Source organism: Monodelphis domestica, chromosome 7, assembly GCF_027887165.1.
Source record: "Monodelphis domestica isolate mMonDom1 chromosome 7, mMonDom1.pri, whole genome shotgun sequence".
In the NCBI taxonomy this organism is placed as follows: Eukaryota; Metazoa; Chordata; class Mammalia; order Didelphimorphia; family Didelphidae; genus Monodelphis; species Monodelphis domestica.
Genome location: NC_077233.1, coordinates 291,459,428 through 291,483,247, shown reverse-complemented (window position 1 = coordinate 291,483,247; position 23,820 = coordinate 291,459,428). Strand labels below are relative to the sequence as shown.

Sequence of the window (23,820 nt, the reverse complement as noted above, 5' to 3'; positions counted from 1 at the left end):
AATTATCGAATTCTTCAAAACTCATGGGTCAAAGAACAAATCAAAAGAACATTTACTTATTTCATTGAAGAGAATAACAATAAGTTGACAACATATCAAAATCTATGGGATACAGCCAAAGCAGAACCTAGGGGAAAATTTATATACCTGAGTGCCTATATTGGGCATGCAAATTAAAAATCTAGAAAAAGAACAAATTAACCCCCCCCAAAAAAAACTAAATTAGAAATCACAAAAATCAAAGGAGAAATTAACAAAATTGAAAGTAAAAGAACCATTGAACTAAAATGTAAGGCTAGAAACTGCTTCTTAAAAAAAAAAACAAATAAAATAAAGAATTGGTTCATCTTATTGAAAAAAGAAAATAATCAAATTAGCAGTATCAAAAATGAAAAGGGCAATATCACCTCCAAGGAAGAGGAAATTAGGGTAATTATTAAGAGATATTTTGCCCAATTATATGACAAGAAATATGATCATCTAGGTGAAATGGGCAAATATTTATAGAAATAGCAGTTTCCTAGATCATAAAAAGAGGAAATGGAATACTTAAATAAGAATCTCATATCAGAAAAAGAAATTCGGCAAGCCATTAAGGAACTCCCTAACAAAAAGTCCCCAGGGCCAGATGGATTTACAAGTGAATTCTATCAAACGTTTAAAGAACAACTAATCCCAATACTATACAAACTATTTGGCAAAATAAGCAAAGAAAGTGTCTTAACCAAATTATTTTTATGACACAAATGTGGTACTAGCCAGGAACACCAAAAACAGAGAAGGAAAACTATAGACCAATCTCCATAATGAACATAGATCCAAAAATCTTAAAATACTAGCAAAGAGACTGCAGCAAGTTATCACAGGGATTATTCACTATGATCAGGTGAGATTTATACAAAGAATGCAGGGCTGGTTTAATATTATAAAAACCATCTGCATAATGTATCTTATCAACAACCAACAAAAATCACATGATTATCTCAATAGATGCAGAAAAGGCCTTTTATAAAACACAACACTCATTCCTATTGAAAACACTAGAAAGTATAGAAAGAGAAGGGTCTTTCCTCAAAATAATAAGCAGTATTTACTTAAAACCATAAGCACATATTATCTATAATAGGTAGCCTTCACAATAAGATCAGGAATGAAGCAGGGATGCCTATTATCACCTCTATTATTTAATATTGTACTGGAAATATAGTGGTGACAATTAGAGAAGAAAATGAAATTGAAGGGATTAAAGTAGGCAATAAGGAAACTAAACTATCACTCTTTGCAAACGATATGATGGTATACTTAAGAGAATGCTGGAAAATCAACTAAAAAGCTAGTGGAAATAATTAACAACTTTAGCAAAGTTTCAGGGTACAAAATAAATCCACATAAATCATCAGCATTTCTACATATTTCCAACAAAACTCAGCAGCTTTTTAGAAAGAGAAACTGCATTTAAAATCACTCTAGACAGTGGGGCAGCTGGGTGGCTCAGTGGATTCAGAACCAGGACTAGAGACAGAGAGTCCTAGTTTCAAATGTGGCCTCAGACACTTCTTAGCTGTGTGACCCTGGGCAAGTCAGTTAACCCCCATTGCCTAGCCCTTACCACTCTTCTTTCTTGGAACTAATATACAATATTGAATGGAAGATGGAAGATAAGAGTTTAAAAAAATAAAACTACTCTAGTGTAGGATTTAAATTAATATCAATAATTCCAAGTATTATTTTTATAAGGTTTATTGAAGAAGCAAAAGAACAAAAGCCTGTAATGATAATTGTAATGTAAATGTAATTAACTTAGTTAAGAATAACTGTAGTCAGATGTAAGGTTTTTTAAAGGACTTTGAGATTTCCTGGGATACTTTAAGACTTGCCATAAAACCCTGACAAGGTCAGAAGTAAAGAATTTTGCAGGGTGCCTTGAGAGTGTTAGTTGAGAAACTGACACCCATTTCTAAGACAGAGACTCAGAGGTTGGTTGTTCCTGGCTTTCCTCTCTGATCAGCCTTGGTGAGTTTGTGGCATATTTGCAACATCTTGAATCTGAAGGAGGTGGAAAGGCGTTTTGATCATGAAGCAAGGGAGTTACTGAGCAACTCTTCAGAACTCCTCCGGTGGCACCAAAGTGCCGCTGCTGGGAAGAACAGCTAGTGACTCAGATTGACAGTTTGATCTCTGGCCGAAGGGAAAGGAAGTTTGGCAGATCTCTATGTTAAGTTCATAAAATTTGGAAAAAGGTTTAATTAGTTAGAATTTGTAATTTAGCTAGACAGGCTATAAAGGAGTGTTGCCATTTGGTAATCCCGAAGCCTTACCTCACAGGAAAGATTGGTTGGGAATTTATACAGAATTATTAGTTAATAGGGAATCCCTTATCAATACTCATTTTCCTTTTACTTTCCCTTTTATACAATTATTAATACTTATAATAGTATTTATATAACTAGAACAAGCAGGAGTTTTCCTTCAACTGCTTGGACAGCCATTTTCCTCAGTGGTCAACCTTAAGAGCCTGGAAGAATTTCCATGAACTGATGCGGAGTGAAATGAGCAGAACAAGAAGAACATTGTACACAGAAGCTGAAACATTATGGAACAATGAAATTTAATAGATTTTGCTACTAATAGAAATGCAATGATCCAGGATAATCCTGAGGGACTCATGAAAAAAAATTGCTATCCACATCCAGAGAAAGAACTGTGGGAGCAGAAATGCAGAGGGAAAACATGACTTATGTGATTCTATGGGTATATGATGTGGGTTTGGGCATTAAAGGATCACTCTATTACAAATATGAATAATATGGAAATAGGTTTTGAGCAATTTGCTTGTCAGCTCCAGGACAGGGGAGGGAGAGAACATGAATCATGTAATCATGGGAAAATATGCTCAATCAATCAACCAATCAATCAATTTATCTTTTTAAAAAGATAAAAAATAATAGTCACACAAATAGTCACACTCTAACATGGTTAGGGTATATATATAAAGGATAAAGGGGTTTGCAGGATTTTCCAATCATAGATCCAAACATGTACAAGGATGAAACAATTCAAGCCAATCCAGGAGTGCAATTGCTGTTAGTCAATTAGAAAATTCATAGCATTTCAAGTTTAATAAAGGACAACCTACCGTTCACCCTTCTCCACTTAAGACCTCTCTCCTTACTTACGAGTTTTCTCTGAGTTCAAAGACAGTGCAATGGGAATGCGATGTAATAATCTCAGAATTTATCCAGTTTGTAGAACTTTCCTCACTGTTTGGCTCAGACCCCCAATCTAGAAAAACACTGGGAAATGGAATAGTTTCCTCTCTTTCAGTCTTAAGCCAAATCTCAACCACAGTGTCATTTATCAGAAGAATCAACCTCTCAGCGACTAGGAAAGAGATTTCCAAAGAAAGTTACAACAATCTAAATTCAGCAAAGAGTGAAGAATGCCGTTGTGGCGTGGGATTCATTCAAGTCTGCCTGGTCGCAGCTCTAATAACCGTTATATGTCTAGCCAGTTTCTCTCCCCGCCTACTTTGTCTGGTGTGTGCGATGAGATTCGGTGTGTCATTCTCAGAATGGTATTTGGCCTGTTGTAACCCCAGTTTTCAAGCCCCCTCATAGTATTACTATTCCGTAGACTAAAACTGCCGCTCACATCCCATAAAACTTCTTTTTCCTGACTGTATGGAGTGGAATTCTGGAGACTTGATAAGAAGCTGACTGAGAAAAGCAGCTTTATTTGGAGAAAACAGAAGAAGGGGGTGGGGAGAGGGGGAGAGGGGAAGAGTAGAAAAAGGGACTCTGCCTACATAAGAGACTTGCTTAGGGCAAAAATGTCCCTTCTTCTTCTAGGTACAGTCACAGACTTTTAGAATAACTCTGAAGCAAGACTCTTCTCCTCCCCTCTACCCAATCCCAGACGGGGCGGGGTGGGGCAGTTTGAATCTAAGGAATAGTAACACTGAGGGGTCTTGAAAGTGAATTAGGGTTACAACAAGCCAAATACTGCTCGGAGATTTACACACTGAATCTCATCCCACACACTGACCTACTTTCAAAATCCTTGAGAAGAGTTTATCTGGAGCCTGGGAAACATTCCAGCTCTAGGATGAGGACAAGATAAGCGAAGGAAGGAAAGAACAGTGAGTTTCCAAAGTGCCATTATTGTCCCAAGCTGAAAATCCCAGGACAGTCATAGTTGTTTGTGTTTTTCTCATGGGGGTCTTTAATGGTATGTAATGTTGAAAATCACACACTCAAGACAGTGACTGTCAGAGCTGCCCCTTCTGTGGGATTGGACGGAGGGGAGGAGGAGACTTGCATTAGGATTATTCTAAAAGTCTGTGATTGTACCTAAAAGAAGGGAGGCCGTTTTTGTCTCAAGCAAGCTCCTTGTGTGGGGAGAATCCATTTTCTTTCCCTTTCCCTCCCCTTCCTGCCCCTTTCCCCACTGTCTGCTGTTTTCTACAAGTAAAGCCACTTTTCTCTGCTAGCATCTTATCAGTTCTCCTGTCGGCTCATTAGAGTGATTTCTGGGGACACAAGCCCCACCAGAATTCCACTACACACATCCAGCATTCCCAAACTTGGGTAAATGTTCCTTCCTTGGGGCCACTGAAGCCCCAAAACAAACTGGAGTTTCCTCAATGCCTGTGAATTGTCACAACCCCAGAATTGCCTAGTATTCTAAGATCTCGGTCCTCCAAAGGGTTTGTGAGCTCAGAAACTTAGCAATCTTTGGAATTCATATCATTTTGGCATTCAGGTGATAAGAGGATTGTATATTTGAGCCCCCTATTTTTTCATTTATTCACAAGACTAATTTTGCTACGTTGGGTTTTTTTGTTGTTTTCTTGCAACAGACAATTCCTAGAAAATTATAAGAGACTTTCTCTTCATTCTCTCATCATATACTTTGACCATTTCTGATGAGTGCCCTTTAGTGAAGCTTGGCTTCATTACCTGAAATAAATGCCCCCCTTCATCAAACTATGGTTGCTAATTCTATATAGCATCTATCTAGCATACTGAGTATGGTGTCTGTCTTTATACTCATCTCTCACCATAACATTTTCAGCATTTTCTTGTGCTATTTTGTCTCATTGACGACTTGAAGGAGACAATGTATTTTTCTTTCTAAAATCTAAGATCTTATAAAAGATTATAGTAAAAGAACACTGGGCAGGATATTACAATCTCTTCCTCTCATCTGAAAAATAATGAAAAAAGTACTTTTAAAAATAAAAGCTTTAAGATATTGTTCATCTCAAATTTATGACTTCTTTGTCCTGCTCATGACTTTGGCTATTTCCTTTGAAAGAGTTTACATTCTTTTTTCCTATATAAGAGAAGTGATTTAGGTCAATAAGGGAATAGAATGATTGGCTAAACAAACAAACCAACCATGTCTTTATAAACTTTAAAAAGGGACAAAAAGTTCAACATCAGTTCAGCATTGGGGTAGTCAAGAGGTAGACTACAGGCTCAGGAACACCTTTAGGAGGCAGATCTTTGTTCCTATATCAGAGAACAATGAAGAATAGGTTGGGAAAAATGGAACCAGAGGAACTATTATACACACTCCAACCACCACAAAGACTACTTATTAGATTAAGTTAGACCAAAAAGAGACAATTCATCCATCCATGCAGGAGCAAAGAGGGACATAACAACACAAAAACAGATAAATACATATACAGAAACATAGCCACCTGAGTAAAGAAACAGCTTCCAGGAATTCTCTTTGAACAAGAATGCAGGCCATATCCCAAGGTTTTGGCCTTAGGGTACATCCATCTCTGCAAGTTCAACTCAGCTGAGCTTAATCTTATCAAGCCTTCAGAGGGCAGGGAAGCTCAAGATCCAACACCCCTCCCACACACACTACTCTGAGAGCTTTCCTGACTAAGCTTCAAGGGTGAAGGTCTACAGAAAAGGCCAAACCCAGAGATCCAGCACATAATGAGAGGAGCAAGACTACAGGGGGAAAAGAAGGAGCAAATATGAGCAAACAACAGAAAAAGAAAAAAAGAAATTTCAATCGACAGCTTCTATCCAGGCAATGAACAAAAAGCAAATGTAACAGAGGAGGATCAAGGAACACACCAAGCAAAAATACAGAAACTCTGGCGAATTGAACACAGGCTTTGTAAGAACTAAAAAATAAATAAATAAATAAATGAATGAATGAATGAATGAATAAATAAATGAATGAATAAATAAATAAATAAATTCAAAACACAATTAAGAGAGACTGAAGACAACTGGGAAAAGAACTTGAAAAACAAGATAAGTCATCTGGAAACAGAGGCACTTGAAATAAAATGAGAAAATAGTATCTTGAAAGCCAAAATTAATCAGCTTGAAAAAGAGGCAAAGGAGATGAAAGATGAGGCAAAGAAAATGAAAGATGACCTCCAAAGGAAATCAGACAAGAAGGAGAATCATGACCAAAAAGCCAGGGATGAAATTCAGTCTTTAAAAACTAAATTACAACAATTAGAAGCAAGTGACTTCACAAGGGAGCAGGAAACTATAAAACAAAATGAAAAAAATGAGGAAAATATGAAACACCTTATTCACAAAACAGAAGATTTAGAAAATCATTCCAGGAGAGACAGCTGAAGAAGTATCAGTCTACTGGAAGACCATGACAAAAGAAAAAGCCTGGAAATCATCCTATGGGAAATTATCCAAGAAAACTTTCCCAACATGCTAGAACAAGAGGGAAAAGTGGAGATTGAAAGAATCCACAGATCTCCTCCTGTACTTAATCCCCAACTGACAACACCCAGGAATGTTATAGCCAAATTCAAGAACTATGAGAACAAGGAAAAAAATATTACAAGCTGCAAAGAAGTCATTCAGATACCATGGAACTACAGTGAGGATAACACAGGATCTGGCTTGATCTACACTGAAGGACCAAAAGGCATGAAATATGATATTCCAGAAAGCAAGGGTACTATGTCTACAACCAAGAATCAACTACCCATAAAAAATGACTATATTCTTACAGGGGAAAGTATGGTCATTTAATAAAATATAAGAATTCTAAGCATTCATAAAGAAAAGATCAGACCTGAACAGAAAATCTGATGCCCAAACACAGAACTCAAGGGAATCCTGAAAAGGTAATTAAGAAAGAAATAAAAAACAAAAACAAAAAATACTTTTTTTAAAGGACCCAGTAAGTTAAAATGATATGTATCCCTACAAGAAAAAAGGATATTGGTAACTTTAAAAAAAACCTGGGTAGCTAGAAGAATTATACATAGAAGGAACAGTGACAAATGGCATAGAATGAAATGCTAAGACATAAATATGTATATAGATATATGTATGCATAAATATATATATATACACACACATACATATATATGTATATACAACTAGAGTTTTTAAAAAGAGGTTAATACTAAGAGAAATGGGGAAAGAAACAAAATGGTATAAATTTATAAGTCACAAAGAAGCGCATGGTGGAAGAGGGGGAGAACATCAATATACTGGAAGGGTAAAGAGTTTGGAGATAGGAAATACTGAATTCTTACATGCATTGAAATTGACAAGGAGAGGGAAGAACAATCAAATACATTAGGGCAGAGAATTGATTTGCACCCTATAGAGAAGTAGAAGGGTAACAAATGGACTAGTGAGAAGAGAAGCAATACAAGAGATGGTGAAGGTGGGGGAGTAGTTTAAAAAGACTGTAAAGAAAATAAGAGAGGAATAAGAAGGGAAGGGAGGTAGAAAAGACTTAAAATAAGGATGGGAATTAGGTGAACTGATTAAAAACAAAACACTGGTATAGAAGGAAATAGTGAAAGAAGAAAGGACAGGACCAGGAGTGGAAATCAAAATTCTGAGAAATACACAGCTGGTAATCATAACTCTGAATGTGAATGGAAGGAACTCGCCCAAAAAAATGCAAGTGAATATCAGAGTGGATTAGAAACCAAAACAAATAAAATAGACAAAGTACTGGTCAATCTAATTAAAAAAAGGAAAGAAGAAAAACAAATTGAAAGTATCCAACATGAAAAGGGAGACCACACCACTAATGAAGGGGAAATTAAGGCAATCATTAAAAACTATTATCCCCAATTATAGGATAATAAATATGGCAATCTAAGTGATATGGATAATTATTTACAAAAATATAAATTGCATAGATAAACAGAGGAAGAAATAGAATATCTAAACAACCCAATACCAGAAAAAGAAATTTAACACGCCATCAAAGAACTCCCTAAGAAAAAATCACCAGGACCAGATGGATCCACAAATGAATTCTATCAAACATTCAAAGAACAACTAATCCCAATATTATACAAACTATTTGACAGAATAAGCAAAGAAGGAGTTCTGCCAAATTACTTTTATGACACAAATATGGTATTGATTTCAAAGCTAGGCAGGTCAAAAACAGAGAAAGAAAACTATAGTCCAATCTCCTTAATGGACATAGATGCAAAAATCGTAAATAGAATACTAGCAAAAAGACTCCAGCAAGTCATCATGAGGGTTATTCCTTATGATCAGGTGAGATTTATATCAGGAATGCAAAGGTGGTACAATATTAGGAAAACCATCCACATAATTGACCATATTAACAAGAAAACTGTCAAAATTCACATAATTATCTCAATAGATGCAGAAAAAGCCTTTGACAAAATACAACACTCATTCCTATTGAAAACACTAGAAAGCATATGAATATAAGGGTCTTTCCTAAAAATAATAAACAGTATTTATCTAAAATCATCTGCAATTGGTATAAACTTGATGCATTCCCAATAAGATCAGGAGTGGAACAAGGATGCCCACTATCACCTCTATTATTTAACATTGTACTAGAAACACTAACTGTAACAATTAGAGAAGAAAAAGACATTGAAGGTATTAAAATTGGCAATGAGGAGACCAAGCTATCACTCTTTGCAGATGATATGATGATCTACTTAAAGAATCCTAGAGAAAACGTTACTAGAAATAATCAACAACTTTAGCAAAGTTGCAGGATACAAAATAAACCCACGTAAGTCATCATCATTTCTAAATATCTCCAATACTTCTCAGCAGCAAGAATTGGAAAGAGAAATTCCATTTAAAATCACCCTAGACAATATAAAATACTTAGGAATCTATCTGCCAAGACAAACACAGGAACTATATGAACACAACTACAAAACACTCTCCGCACAATTAAAACTAGATCTAAACATTTGGAAAAACATTAACTACTCATGGGTAGGATGAGCTAACATAATAAAAATGACCATCCTACCCAAATTAATTTATTTATTTAGTGCTATGCCCATTGAACTACCAAAAAACTTGTTTACTGAATATAAAAAAACCATAATGAAGTTCATTTGGAAGAATAAAAGATCAAGGATATCCAAGGAAATAATGAAAAAAAAAATACAAAGGAATGTGGCCTTGCAATCCCAGATCTCAAACTATACTATAAAGCAGTGGTCATCAAAACAATATGGTATTGCCTAAGAGACAGAAGGGAGGATCAGTGGAATAGACTTGGGGTAAGTGACCTCAGCAAGACAGTCTATGATAAGCTTTTGGGACCAAAATCCACTATTTGATAAAAAAAAAAAACTGTTGGGAAAATTGGAAGACAGTATGAGAGAGATTAAGTTTAGTTAACATCTCACACACTACACCAAGATAAACTCAGAATGCATGAATGACCTAAATATGAAGAAGAAAACTATAAGCAAATTGGGTGAACACAGAATTGTATACATGTCAGATCTTTGGGAAAGGAAAGATTTTAAGACTAAGCAAGAGTTAGAAAAAAATCACAAAATGAAAAATAAATAATTTTGTTTACATTAAAAAAGGTTTTATATAAAAAAAAAAAACCAATGTGACCAAAATTAGAAGGGAAGCAACGAACTGGGAAAAATCTTCATAACAAAAACCTCTGACAAAGGTCTAATTACTCAAATTTACAAAGAACTAAATCAATTGTACAAAAAATCAAGCCATTCTCCAATTGATAAATGGGCAAGGGACATGAATAGGCAATTTTCAGATAAAGAAATCAAAACTATTAATAAGCACATGAAAAACTGTTCTAAATCTCTCATAATCAAAGAGATGCAAATCAAAACAGCTCTGAGGTATCACCTCACACCTAGCAGATTGGCTAACATGACATCAAAGGAAAGTAATGAATGCTGGAGGGTATGTATCAAAGCTGGGACATTAATGCATTGCTGGTGGAGTTATGAATGGATCCAACCATTCTGGAGGGCAATTTGGAACTCTGCCCAAAGGGCGCTAAAAGACTATCCTTTGATCCAGCCATAGTACTGCTGGGTTTATACCCCAAAGAGATAATAAGGAAAAAGACTTGCACAAGAATATTCATAGCTGTGCTCTTTGTGGTGGCAAAAAGTTAGAAAATGAGGGGATGCCCTTCAATTGGGGAATGACTGAACAAATTGTGGTATATGTTGGTGATGGAATACTATTGTGCTCAAAGGAATGATGAGCTGGAGGGATTCCATGTGAAGTGGAAAGACCTTCAGGAACTGATGCAGAGCGAGAGGAGCAGAACCAGGAGAACATTATACACAGAGACGGATACACTGTAGCACAATCGAATGTAATGGACTTCTCCATTGGTGGCAATGCAGTGATCCTGAACAACCCAGAAGAATCTATGAGAAAAAACACTATCCACATTCAGAGGAAAAACTGTGGAAGCAGAAACACCAAAGAAAAACAACTGTTTGATTACATGAGTCAAGGGGATATGATTGGAGATGAAGACTCTAAATTATCATCCTAGTGCAAATATCAACAACATGGAAATAGGTTCTAATCAAGGTCACATGTAAAACCCAGTGGAATTGTGTGTTGGCTATGGGAAGGGGTGGGGGAAAGGGAGGGAGGGAAAGAAATATGATTCTTGTAACCAAGGAATAATGTTCTAAATTGACTAAATAAAATTTTTAAAAAGAAAAAAAGAATGCAGCCCATAGAATCAAAATAAGTACTAATACTAATCAGGAGACATTTATACTTTAGCTATATATGTTCACTCCTCATATTTCCCAATATAAATTTGAGTTCTCTCTCTCTCTCTCTCTCTCTCTCTCTCTCTCTCTCTCTCTCTCTCTCTCTCTCTCTCTCTCTCTCTCTCTCTCTCTCTCTCATATGCTCAGTTTGGGGCAGATGGTTTTTCCCAATGGTTCTTTCTATACCTACCACCTTAGTAAACACCTTTATTAAAAACTAATTGGTCTATTGACTGATAATGGCAAGCATACACTAGTAGGGGCTTGTGAATGGCATTATTAGAAACTGTAGCCTTTCAGAGTTGCCCTAGAATTTTGAGGAGTATAGTTGTCAGGCACCATCTGGGGACCTGGCCAACCAATGAAAGTTAAAGTGGGGGTAGTCAATAGGGCCTGCTACACTTATATCCACTGTGATTTGTTTTAAAAGTCAACTCATTTCATTACATTTGAAATGATGAGAGTATTCTGAGTGCCAATTGTGGAATTATAATTAATATTTTCTTAAATGTTTACCATATAAAATTTTGAAAATTCATTCTAAAGAGACTATAAGTAACTTCCTCAGCAGAAAAATGGTGTAGTCTTTCCCAGCCCACCACAAATATGGTCAAATATGTCACGGGAATTATTTACTGAGATTTCCATCCCTACTCTTTTTTGAAGGTCAAGCCTTATTTCCCATATTTATTAATATCTAATAATAATAACCTGAGGGTATCAGACTTCATTGTTTTCTCCTTATGTGGAAATATTACAATGTCACTGTTCCTTCACAACATAAAAGTGTTTCTGTATTCTCCATACTACATGCTAGTGAAATACCTAGGACCCAATCAAACAAAAGTGTTGGTTTTTTACTCTAGTCAGCTAAAAAACACAATAAATTTAAAACCATTCAATGAAATATTAAATATTTAGAAAACCTATAATAGAACCTTTCATACAAAACCCTACCACAAATCTAAGGAATATATTCTCACAAATATAAACACACACACACACACACAGACACACACACACACACACACAGAGACATATCTCCAGTGGAGAAAGTGAACATGTATAACGATCAAGCAAAGGGGGCAAACATTAAGGGAACACATGTGACTAGGGCACGTGTTTATGAGGGGTAAGGAAATTCACACTTCGAAAAATGGAGGACCTTCTAGTGATGCCGTCACACTATTTCTTGCTTTAGTTGAGCTCCTGCTTGATTTATAAAAGATTTATATCTACATATACATATATATTTATAAAAGGTTATGTTCTGTAATGGAGTCAACATTTTGGGTTGTATTCTACATTTCTTCCATCTTTTTTGACGGTTTAATTTTTTTTTCAAATCTTAGTTGTCAGTTCAGGAAATATCAAGGAATGTTGCCTAATTCAATTATTGTCTCTGGCATTAAAAAGAGGCAACAGAGTAGGTAGCAAGATATTCTGGTTAGCACTCTCAAGGATACTACATTGAGACTTCATGATTCCAGAGGTTTTAGATATCACTCTTTTTTGAAGAGCCATTTTCTGTCATGAGGTGGGTTTTGAATTTCATGTAAGTAAAACCTTCATATAATTTAGTAACAAATATCTCCCCAAAGAAAAAAGTGAACAGGGATCTATTCATGAAATTAGTAGTTTCCACCAGAGATATGCAAATGAGTCTTCATTCTTGGGGGAAAAAAATTGGCTCTTTTTTTTTAAAGAGAAGTTTAACTCCCTTTTGGAAAACTCAATGAAAGAAGCCAAAATCTAATTGGGAATAATAGATAGTCAAGAAAGGGAAGTTGGTCCTTAAAGGTCATCTAGTCCAATCCCATAGTTTTAGAAATGAGGAAAAATGGGGCCCAGAAAAGAGAAATAAATGGTTTGTGCAAAGTTATATGAGCAGCAAGACGCAAAGCCAAGATTTGAAATGAAGTCTTCGGATGCACCACCCAGAGATCTTTCACTCCCTTCACTCCTACATAGACCTGTAGGGACCACCACTTCCACAGATAGGACTCTTTGGTGACAAAAAGGGTCTTTTAAGCTGTCCCATGCTGGAAAACACCATACTGTGTATGTAATAAAGATGTAAACTGACTGGAAACTGTTACTTGTTGAATTTGAGAGGATGAACTGAGGTGAACCTGTTTCTTCACAATGGCTGTGGCTAGAGAGGCTGCTACAGGGACCTGAAACTGCTGAGGGAACCTGAGGCTGCTTATTGGTAATGGAGGACAGAAATGCTGCTGGGGGATACTGGTGCACAAGGGACACTGCTTATAAGGGACTGCCCTGGGATTTATTCTGGGGTCTGCCTATTGATCCCTAACGATGGCTGATCTATTTCCTAACCTCCTTCCTCTCTCACTCTTCCTCCTGCCACCCTTCTCCTAATTTTCCCTTCCCCCTGAGTGAATTAAAAAATACTCTAAGTTTCTTTCTCAGATAAGGGGTTTATTGGGATAACAGGATGGGAAGCTGAGGTAAGGGGGATGAGGAAGTCCCTAATCTAAATTAATGATTTTAGAAAGGTTTGAGGGAATATTCCAGTTACAAACTGTGACTCTGAGAGAGAGAGATGGAGGACAATGGCTTTTCAAGATCTTCTTTCTTCTTCTTCAGTTAGGTTTCTCTTTCTTATCAATTCCAACTGTCCGAAGTCAGAGAACTTCAAGTAACCAAGTCAGCCCCACCAGAGTCCAAAAGCCAAGTTTGCCTCACAAAAGTCTCTCAGCCAACTTCAAACTCCAGAGAGTAAATGTGTGTCCCCCAGTCAGAGACCCAGAAACCAAAAAGCCTCCTGGTCAACTCCAACTGCTCAGAGCCAGAGAGACTGAGACTAAGTTCAAAAGCCCAGTTTCTCTTCTTAGTATGGTCAGCCAAAAGCCTCCAGGGAAAAGTATGACTTCCAGTCCCAGACACAGAGACACAAAAGCCCCTCCCTGAACTCCAACTACCCAGAGCCGGAAAGCCAGTGACTAAGTCCCAAAGCCCCTCCCCCATCAGCTTTCATTGGACCTTCCATTGGAATCCTGGGTTTTTGCATTTCAGAGCCAGATCTGCAGTCCTGCAAAAACGTCTCTCTCTCAGATCTCTATCACACCTACATGAAGTAGAATCACGTTTAGTGAACGGTACATTTGATGTTCTGAACCCAAAGCCCTTTTGGTTCAATTCATAGCCCACACACAGTAATGATGGCTCGCCATTTATCAACCATTTATCGTATGTTCCCCTCTTAGCAATCCCTAAATACCTGCATGAAGTTGGACAATTCTGGGCTGCTCCAACCTTGGTCTGTGCCTGAGGGAGGCCTGGGGCTGTTCACTCATTCCGTTGAGTTCAATGGTAACCACCCAGGTTAGAGGAGACAAGTGTTTGTCCCCATGGAGCTTTCAAGCTAAGTATATGTAATCTGATAAATGCTTTAGAGAGCTTCGAATCACTGGTACAAAATGGCAGTGATGGCAATGAATAGGTCTCTAAAAGAGTGATTGTAACTAGCAATATTTAGCATTTCAGGAAATGCTGAATTAGCATATTAAAAAGCCACACCAGAAGATCTCCCTTCCACCTAAATTTCGGGCACACTGCCTACAAATAACCACATTATCAAGGAAAAGAATGGGCACAGACAGAGACCACGCATGAGCCATACACGAAGAGAGCACGTGCATCATACACACGAGAGTGGCCATTCAGACCTCTGGCTGCACTGAAGTACTGCTGCAGTCTTTGGATGAGGTCTCGCTGGTCCTGATCCTCTGGAGCGATGCTGTTTGAGGTCTCGGGCTGGCGATAACTTTTGCAGAAGAAACTTGAACCTTGAAGCCGATGTGTCTCCTTCCGGCTCCTGGTGAGGTCCTCAGCACGACCTTCCATCCTGCTCGGTCAAGGTCCATCTGGACCCTTCACAGGTCTTTTCTTCTCTCCCAGCATGCTTTGCTCTCCAACGGACATTCTTCACACTCAAGCCCCTCAGGCAAAATTCCCTTTTCTTCTCCTGCACCGGTCCTTACAGCTTGTAAATAAATCAAAGGCAGAACCAACAATAAGCTTAGTAAAAGGTTAGGTAGTCGTTCTTCATCCACCGCCTAGACTATACTCTTACTCTTAGTATTCTCCAAGGAGTCAGTCAAGCCAGGGAAGCTGAAGCAGCAAGGAAGCCTGAGAAAAAGAAGAGAAGGCAACACGTGACGCCATCTCTGACCCTCCCTTCGCTCCATAGACCACTGGGCGGCCTCCAGACCAGTCTCCTTGACCTCGCCCTCCAGTCACCAATGAGAGGAGGAGCCTTTATGGAAAGAGGGGTGGAATAGGAGGGCCACAGAAATTCTTTGAACCAGAAGACCTGAAGGAAAAACAAACATCTATTAACCTGAGTCCAATGGATGCCTACACATAATTGAGATCCTGGTTAATGAAGTTCGTATAGTAATGTCAAGTTTCAGTGTGGCTTATACTAGAGTATGCTGCAGCCTGCTCGTACTGACTCTAAGCACTGGGAGGTAGCATAAAACAATGGAAATATTTGGAGTTTAGTGTAAGAAGACTGAGACTGTTACTTAACTAAGGGAATGTAAGCAGGTCACTTCAACTTCAGGGACCTCAGTTTCCCTGTCTATAAAATAAGGGGGTTTAGATTAGAGGACATCCCAGTTCCCTTTCAATTCGAGGACCCTTGAGCAGTGAATCACAAAATTCCACCAAATGAGGAATATCTTTTCCCTTGAGGTGCCCTCTTTCACCTTAACTTAGATGAGATTACGCCTGTGTCCTCCAGGCTATTCTTTTATCCTGCCAACTTCTCCAGGCTCCAAGATAGGATCTCTTGTGTCCTTACTCAAAAACAAATTAAAGTAACTGCGGCCAAGGCCAGGCCAGCATTTTTGCCAAGAAAACCCCAAATGAGGTCACCAAGAGTCCGACTTTACTGAAAATGGCTGAGCAGAGCTGCCACGTGATCATGCTGCAGAGAACCGAGGAGCTTCATTCCACACAAAGACTTCCCTATTCTGCAGTGGCTCCTGACCCGGTCTTTGGAGTTCTAGAAACTAACCAGCTCCTGAGCAAGGAAGAACTGGAAATCCTCTGCAGTCCACAGACCCCTCCTTTGCCTATCGAGACACGTTAAGGTCACAGCAAAGGCTTGGCTCCATCTCTGTTTCACAGGTAACAGCCACAGACTCGCTCACTCTATCTTTTTCCTTTATAAATACCATTTTAAAACCTTTTTCATGTTCAGTTTCTCATTTGCACTATGTACAGGTGGACGCCAAGAACTGCTGCCAGTAACTGTGGGAGTAGAAACCCAGAAGAAAAACAACTGCTTGATTACATGGGTTGAGGGGTATATGGTTGGAGATGTAGACTCTAAATGAACATCCTAATGCAAACACCAACAACATGGAAATAGGTTCTGATCAATGTCACATGTAATACCCAATGAAATTGCACATTGGTTGTGGGAAGGGTTGGGGCAGGGGAGGGAGGGAAATAATATAATTCTTGTAACCAAGGAATAATGTTCTAAATTGACTTTTAAAATTAACTTAAATTAAAAAGAAACAGTAAAGGAAAATAATAAATGTTGGAGGAGATGTGGCAAAATTGGGATACTGATGCATTGTTGGTGGCGTTGTGACTTATCCAACCAGTCTGGAAGGCAATTTGGAATTATTCCCAAATGTTTTTAAAATAGTGTTTGCCCTTTGATCCAGTAATACTACTACTAGATTTGTATCCCAAAGAGATGATAAAAAAGGGTTGTACAAAAATATTTTTAACCACACTTTTTGTGGTAGCAAAAAATTGGAAAAGAAGGGAGCGTCCCTGGATTGGGGAATGGCTGAAAAAAATTGTAGTAAATGATGGTAATGGAATACTATTGTACTGTAAGAAATGATGAATTGGAGGATTTCTACATGAACTGATGTAGAATAAAATGAGCAGAACCAAGAGAACATTATACACTGAAAGTGAAACATTGTGGAAAAATCTAATGTAATAGATTTTACTACTAATAAAAATGCAGTGATGCAGGACAGTCCCAAGGGACTTATGAAAAAGAACGTTATCCACTTCAAGAGAAAGAACTGTGGTAGTAGAAATGTACAGGAAAACCATGACATCACTTGTTTATATGCGGTTTTAGTTTTTAAAGGTTCCTCTACTGCAAAAATGAATAATATGGAAATAGATATCAAGTGATAACAATTGTACAACCCAGGGGAATTGCTTGTTGGCTCTGGAAGAGAGGAGGGAAAGAAAATGAATCATGGAAACATTGAAAAATATTTTTAAATTAAAATAAATATCTAATAAAAGAACACAATGAACATAATTGTAGCTTATGTGCCAAAGTCTGTTAGATTGGAAGAAGTTATAGAAAAATTTATAAAGAACTAAATACAATCTTGCCTTTCTATGAACTTAGACAAATCATTTAACTTTTTTAAGCCTACTTCCTTGACTATAAAATGGATGGTTTTGACTAGATAGCCTTTTTTATTTTGGGGAAAATTTTAACTTAATGAGTTAATTTAGAATATTTTCCATGGTTACAAGATTCATGTTCTTTCCCTCCCCTCCCCGTACCCCATTCCCATAAGCTCACGTGCAATGCCACTGGGTTTTACATGTGTCATTGGCCAAGATCTATTTCCGTATTATTGCTATTTGCATTAGGGTGATCTAGATAGCCTTTGAGGTTACTTCAAAATGAAGTAAACGTATATAGATAGTCAATTACTTTTGTGCAAAATGGAGGAAAATGAAAAATACATTTGAAAAAATTATGCAGGTTTTAAAAAATTAGTGAGTCGTCTCTCATGAATAGTTTCTCTGAAAAGAGAACCTTTTCTGGACTGTGACAAGCACTAAGAGGGGCAGATTGTTAAGGTTGCCCATCCACATATTTTCTAAATAGGCATTGCAAACACACAGTGAACTTGGTCTGTAATTGAATAAGAAGAAAAAAATGGGCGACTTGCATTTGGGAAAATGTGGCTTTCAGTCAATGATTCTTTCCATCTTATTAATACGAATATTCGACAAAGCATGGAATACCACCGTCTGAAAAATCATAGAATGTACAAGGTGGCAGGAGTATGTGATCACTATGACTTAAATAAACAAAAGCAATGGCATGGCAGAAACAGCACCTGTTTGACGTGGGCTGGAATCGTGTCCTTTTAAGGAAGCAAGCAAGGAAAATGTGCTCAGGATTCTATCAGTGTGGAGGACGGCAGTCTAACTAACATGCCTGGTCTATGGGAGGTCCTGAGGTTACTGATGGTGCCTTAAAGGATATGGCAGTCAAGGAGAGCAAGGTTTGGGGTTTAGAAAATTGTCTTTTTTAAGCCTATTAGGAGTCCATTTTAATTGAATATCATGATCCACAAACATTTCATTGTGTTGTAATCTTGAGCTAAGCCTGATTCAGAATATTTAGTGTTAATTCGTAAAATTGTATTACAATGACTTCAGGATCTCCTCTTTTGTTAATCAAGGCACTTTATATTTTTATAAGCAGTCATCTATTGCACTTAGATTATCGAATTTATTAGCATATAGTTAGGCAAAGAAATTTCCAATAATTACTTTCATTCCTTCTTTATTGGTTGTGGTTTCCCTTTTTTCATTTTTGATCATGGAAAGTTGGTTTTCTTCTTTCTTTTTTTAATCAAGTTAACTAATGGTCATTTTGTATTTCTGGGCCTCCCTTTCCTTTTGGCCTATTTTAGTTTTTAGGGAGTTGATAAGTTCAAATGACTTTTTTCCCAGCTATTGAGTTTTTCTCTCAAATATGTTTAAATTTCTTTTTAAGTTCTTCCAGGGGTTCCTTTTGGGGCTTCACATCTTTTTACCCTTTAAGACTTCATATTTTTTCTTTTTTCGCATTGCTGTTCCCTTCTGGGTTCATATTTTGGTCTTCCCTGTCACTAAGTTACTGTTACTGAAGTTACTTATTACCTGTTACCTGTTACTAAAGGAACTCTCTCAGGTCAGGGTTTTCCTTATTTTTCTATGGTCCCCCCCAAATTATCTATGCTTTGAAGTACTTCTCTGCTCCTGAGGTAGGGGCACACTGAGGCAGGCCTAGCTGCCTTTGTTTCTCATGGTGTGTCTTATTGTCAAGGGTGTCCACAGAGGTTCACAATGGGTTGGCCACTCTTCTCAACACCCCACGTTAGTCATTTCCTTGTTGTTTCGTGGGTTGGACTGACCCTTACTCTGCTGCTGTTGCTCTGCCCTGCCTCCCCACAAATGGCTTGGGCTAGGCAGGTGCCCTTCTCCGGGCTCTCCCATGTCAGGGCTCCCTGCAGGTCCAACAGCCTCCCTCCCTGCTCCTTTGGGGCCCTTTTGTGATTCTCTCTGGATCCTGCCCCGACTCCTGGCTGCTCATGACCTCACCCTTTGGCAGAGGATTGTGTGTATCATTATTAGGCACGTATTTCCCTTCTGTAAGAATGTCTTTATGTTTAGGGTTAGGGTTAGGACAGAGGAGAAGGAAGCCAGACTAGCATGTGAAAGAAAACGGGGAGTACCTGGGAAGCCAGCCCATGGCTGAGAAATTACTGCTTCATTCTCTCTTTCTACCAGCTGGGTAGGAGTTTCTATTGGCGAGTGGCCATGCCCCTACAGCTTCTGCAGCCGGATTCCTGCAAGTATTGTTCTTTCCTGGACTATTTTTACCACCCAGGTCATGGCTTTTGGTTACAGAAGTCCCTGCTTCCACTGCCTGGTTGTCAGGAGGGTGAGTCACTCTTCCCATAAGCCAGGGGGAGGAAATGTGCTCCTTGAGCCTCAAGCTGAAATTCTGGGCTCATTACCCCATAGTAAGCATGTAGATAGCCCATCGCTTTAGAAAGTATTGGATCCCGTTTGATTCTCCCAAGCCCAAGGCAAGGGCTTTCCTCATTCTAGAGATGAAGGAACTAAGGCTCAAAGAGGCCAACAATAGCATACCCCAAATGACGTGGCTGAGTACCTGAGGTGGGATGTGAACCCAGCTACTCTTTAATACAAGTCCAATTGCTCGTTATGGTTCCCCCCTCAATAAATGTCAGCTCCTGGAAGGCAGGAAAAGGGTTGTTTTTATCTTTGTATCCCCTGCACTTATTCACACCTGATATGTAGTTGGCAAAGATGAATATGTGTTCAATAAAAATAAATTGCATAACACAAACATAAAGTAGTTCGGCTCGCTATACCTTTTAGCAGGGTTCAGTATTATGTGCTAGTCATGTTAGGTTCGACGGGCTCAGGCAAAAACTTGCCACGGGAAAAATCGATATTCAGATGTCCAAATAGCTTAGAAGTGAACGTTTGGAACACAACACATTGATGCGTAAACTGCAGCTATATATCAATATTTTCATGGGTGGACACCTGAGAAGGAGATTGGAAAATGAGGGAGAATGGATAAGAGAGAGACAGAGACAGAGACAGAGAGAGACAGAGACAAAGACAGAGAGAGGCAGAGAGAGAGAGAGGATGAGAGACAGAGAGAATCAGAGACAGAGACAGAGACAGAGTCAGAGAGACAGAGACAGAGACAGACAGAGAGACAGAGAGGATGAGAGACAGAGAGAATCAGACAGAGAGAGACAGAGAGAGGCAGAGAGAGAGAGAGACAGAGACAGACTGAGAGACAGAGAGAGAAAGGGAGAGAGAGAGAGAGATGAAGAGAGAGAGACAAAGGAATAAAGACTCAGAGACAAGGAGTTCAAAAACATGGACTCCATCGTGCCTGCCCCTCTGATGGGATTGAGAGAGCTCTACACGTGCCCTCAAACTTTTTTTGGAGAGTTTAGGAATGTGGAGTGGGAGCTAGCTAATGAACATGTGACAGTGGCTCAATTGACAATCACGTAATCAAGGAGGAGGAGGTTCATCAAACTTGTGACTGGGTAAGGAATGTGGTCTAACAAGGTGGGAGCGAGGACCCTGTGGCCAATAATGTCCTGCTCAGGAATTCTCTTGTCCTTTAGACTGAAGATTTGGAAAATCAATAATCAAGCAGTCACATGACCATGATCAATATGAACACACAGACTACAATATCAATACACCAATCATACTTTCAAGATGCTAATAGGCCTGGTATGCTACAAGACTGGAGACAAATACTCTGGTTTGAGAAGAAGCATAACTGGTCGTTTTAATTTCACCTTGGATGCAAGCACTTTAATAGAAGGCACGTATACCCTCCTGGGAAGGAACCCTTAGAACCCTTAGAGCAGTGTCCTAGGACAAAGCTCTGCCCACCCCATGAGAGTTATGTCTCCACAACTGAATACATTATAATGGATATAGATCATTTTGCTAGGCTTACAGCACCGGGGAAATATTCTACCCTTGCCCTAATAAACTAGCCATATTTAGATATCTAAAAGCACCTCTGAGTTAATGGTAGGTGAAAGGACTCTTTTCAGAAACATTTTACAATGGATAAAGTTAATTAACAGATTGAATGTTATACCAAAAGGCAGGCCAAAAATCGTTCATCATTTGAAGTAGAAGATGCATCGTCAGCCACGTAAGGGATCGAGGCCATTCTCAATATGAAATAGATCATTGAAATGGAAAAAACTTTTTAACAAACAAAATGAATGCATCCAAGGTAAGTTGAGAAGTGGTTGGGGGGGGGGGCGGGATATTTGCATCCAAAATGCATAAAAACCCTCAGAACTGTATACACTTATAAAGCCATTCTCCAATTGGCAAGTGGTCAAAAGAGAAGACAAACAGTGCTCAAAAGAATTGCAAACTATTAGCCATCAAATCAAAGTGTGCTCCGAAAAAGTATTAGAAAAGTGCAAAGTGCAAACCCAAAACCAAACCTGAAGTTTCACTTTCCATGCAGAGAACGAGCAAAGATGACAAGAGTTGAAACGACTTTGTGTTGAGGGAGGGATTTGGAAAAACGGGCGCATACTTCAGGTTGGTGGAGCTGTGAATCAGTGTAGCAATTCCTGAAATCCATTTGGTACCCTATAAATAAAGTGACTCAAACTTCCAGACTCCTTAACTCGAGATTTCTACTACTAGGAATAAGCCCTCAGCAGGCCACTGACTCCCCCACAGGTTCTAAATATACCAAATATTTATAGCAGCATTTTTGGTGGCAGTAAAGAACTTAAACAAAGTTACTCATTGATTGGGATTAGCCAAGGAAGCTCTGCTGTGTATGCATGTACGTGTGTAACTAAATATTACTGTGCTAGAAGAAAGGGTGCATTTGCATACAGAGGCATCTATATGGAAGACTTCGTGAAGGGAGCAGAGCCACAAGAGCTCCATTCACAGTAAATGATGATCATTTAAATAGATAAAACAATCAACATTGAATTTTGTAAAACTGCAATTAAATGGAGCTCCAAAGAGCTAGAGGAAGACGCCTGCCCCAACTTCTCCTAAGAGATGGGGACCGTCAGAGGCACGCCAAGTGCTGGCACCGGAAGAGTTTAAGTACGCACGATGTCGGGAAGAAATGAAATGCTTGCAAGTATTGAACACGGTTTTTAGGTGTGCGCCTTTTAGAGAGAGATTTGGCTTTTCGCCAGGGAAGCAATAACACTTGGCTTCTCAAGACTTCCATATGGAAATAGGTTTGGGAGGCACCCAGTCTTCAGAAATCTGACAAATATGTGCAGGATTCGAGGAGTGCAGGAGAGGCAGAGATGGTCAAAGTTTCTGACTTTATATGGATAGAACCTTTAGATACTTTTGTAACCAGGAAACTGCATCCAAGGAGGCAGAAGTCCCGAGTCCCAGGGACCACTTTATTGCCTTCTAGGTAAAAGGAATCTTTTTTGAGGGAAAATAGGAAACCTTGGCTCTGTCACGGGTGTCTCCTTTCATTAAGTTTTCATTTCATTCATTGCTTCACTGAATTTGTTTTCTCTTCTTTTTTCTTTGAGAAAAGTCCTTTGTTAAAAAGGATGGTTTTCTGGAAGGGGAAGTGGGGGAAGCACCTGACCAAAAAAAAAAAAGATACCAAAAAAATCTTTTTAAATAGACCTATTCATTTATTCTAGACTTAAGGTCGGGGAACCAACTCCAAAGCAGAAAAAATAAGAGGACATCTTGGGCCTGGATTTCTAAAGAAACTACCTGCAGCATCCCCAGTACTGCGTGTGCATACATACCGCAATATAAAGCACAGACTGTCACCTAAAAACAAGAACGAGCCCTGGGGGAAATGAATTGAATGGCCAAAGTCCATCGATGTTGTGGTCACTGTAGCCTACGCAAACCTGTAAGTGTAGCAGGACCGTCTTCCCACGTTTCTTAGCAGAAGGAGCCTCCTTTCCTAGCACCCAGCCAGGAACTTAAAGCCAACGAGTTTGCTCTCGGCAGGTGCAGGAAAAAGGAAGTTTTGAGTTCCGTAACAGTGTGGCAGGCTGCAGGGCCCATCTTCGATGACAGCACAGCCTGGATCGTCATTTTTCTGGGCAGCTTCTCGGGTGGCCTTATTTTGTGTGGCTTCTCATTCACTCCAAGGAGGTGTGTGTGTGCCCGGCATGAAGGCCAACACTTGGAGAGAGCTTGTCCACAGCACGTCAGCCCTCGCTCCATGGCGGTCTGGTTGTTGGAGAAGGCTGCCAACTACGGTTTAATATATATATGTACATATATGTGCATGTATGTGTGTGTATCTAAGTGTGTGTGTGTGTGGTTGCCCAGAGCTCGGCCGGGACTCTGTCTTGGAATTCCAAACTAGGCTTAAGGAGTCTGCACGTGGCCACAGGGCGTGGGGAAGGACCAGGCCACACGTGAAGGCT

General features: G+C 38.9%; 1 protein-coding gene across 5 annotated transcripts in view; it reads right to left on the bottom strand.

Moving 5' to 3' along the window:
* The window catches only part of CCDC192 (coiled-coil domain containing 192), a 285,306-nt gene that overhangs the window by 199,735 nt on the left and 61,751 nt on the right, over positions 1 to 23,820 (bottom strand). The gene's annotated exons all lie outside the window — the stretch shown is intronic.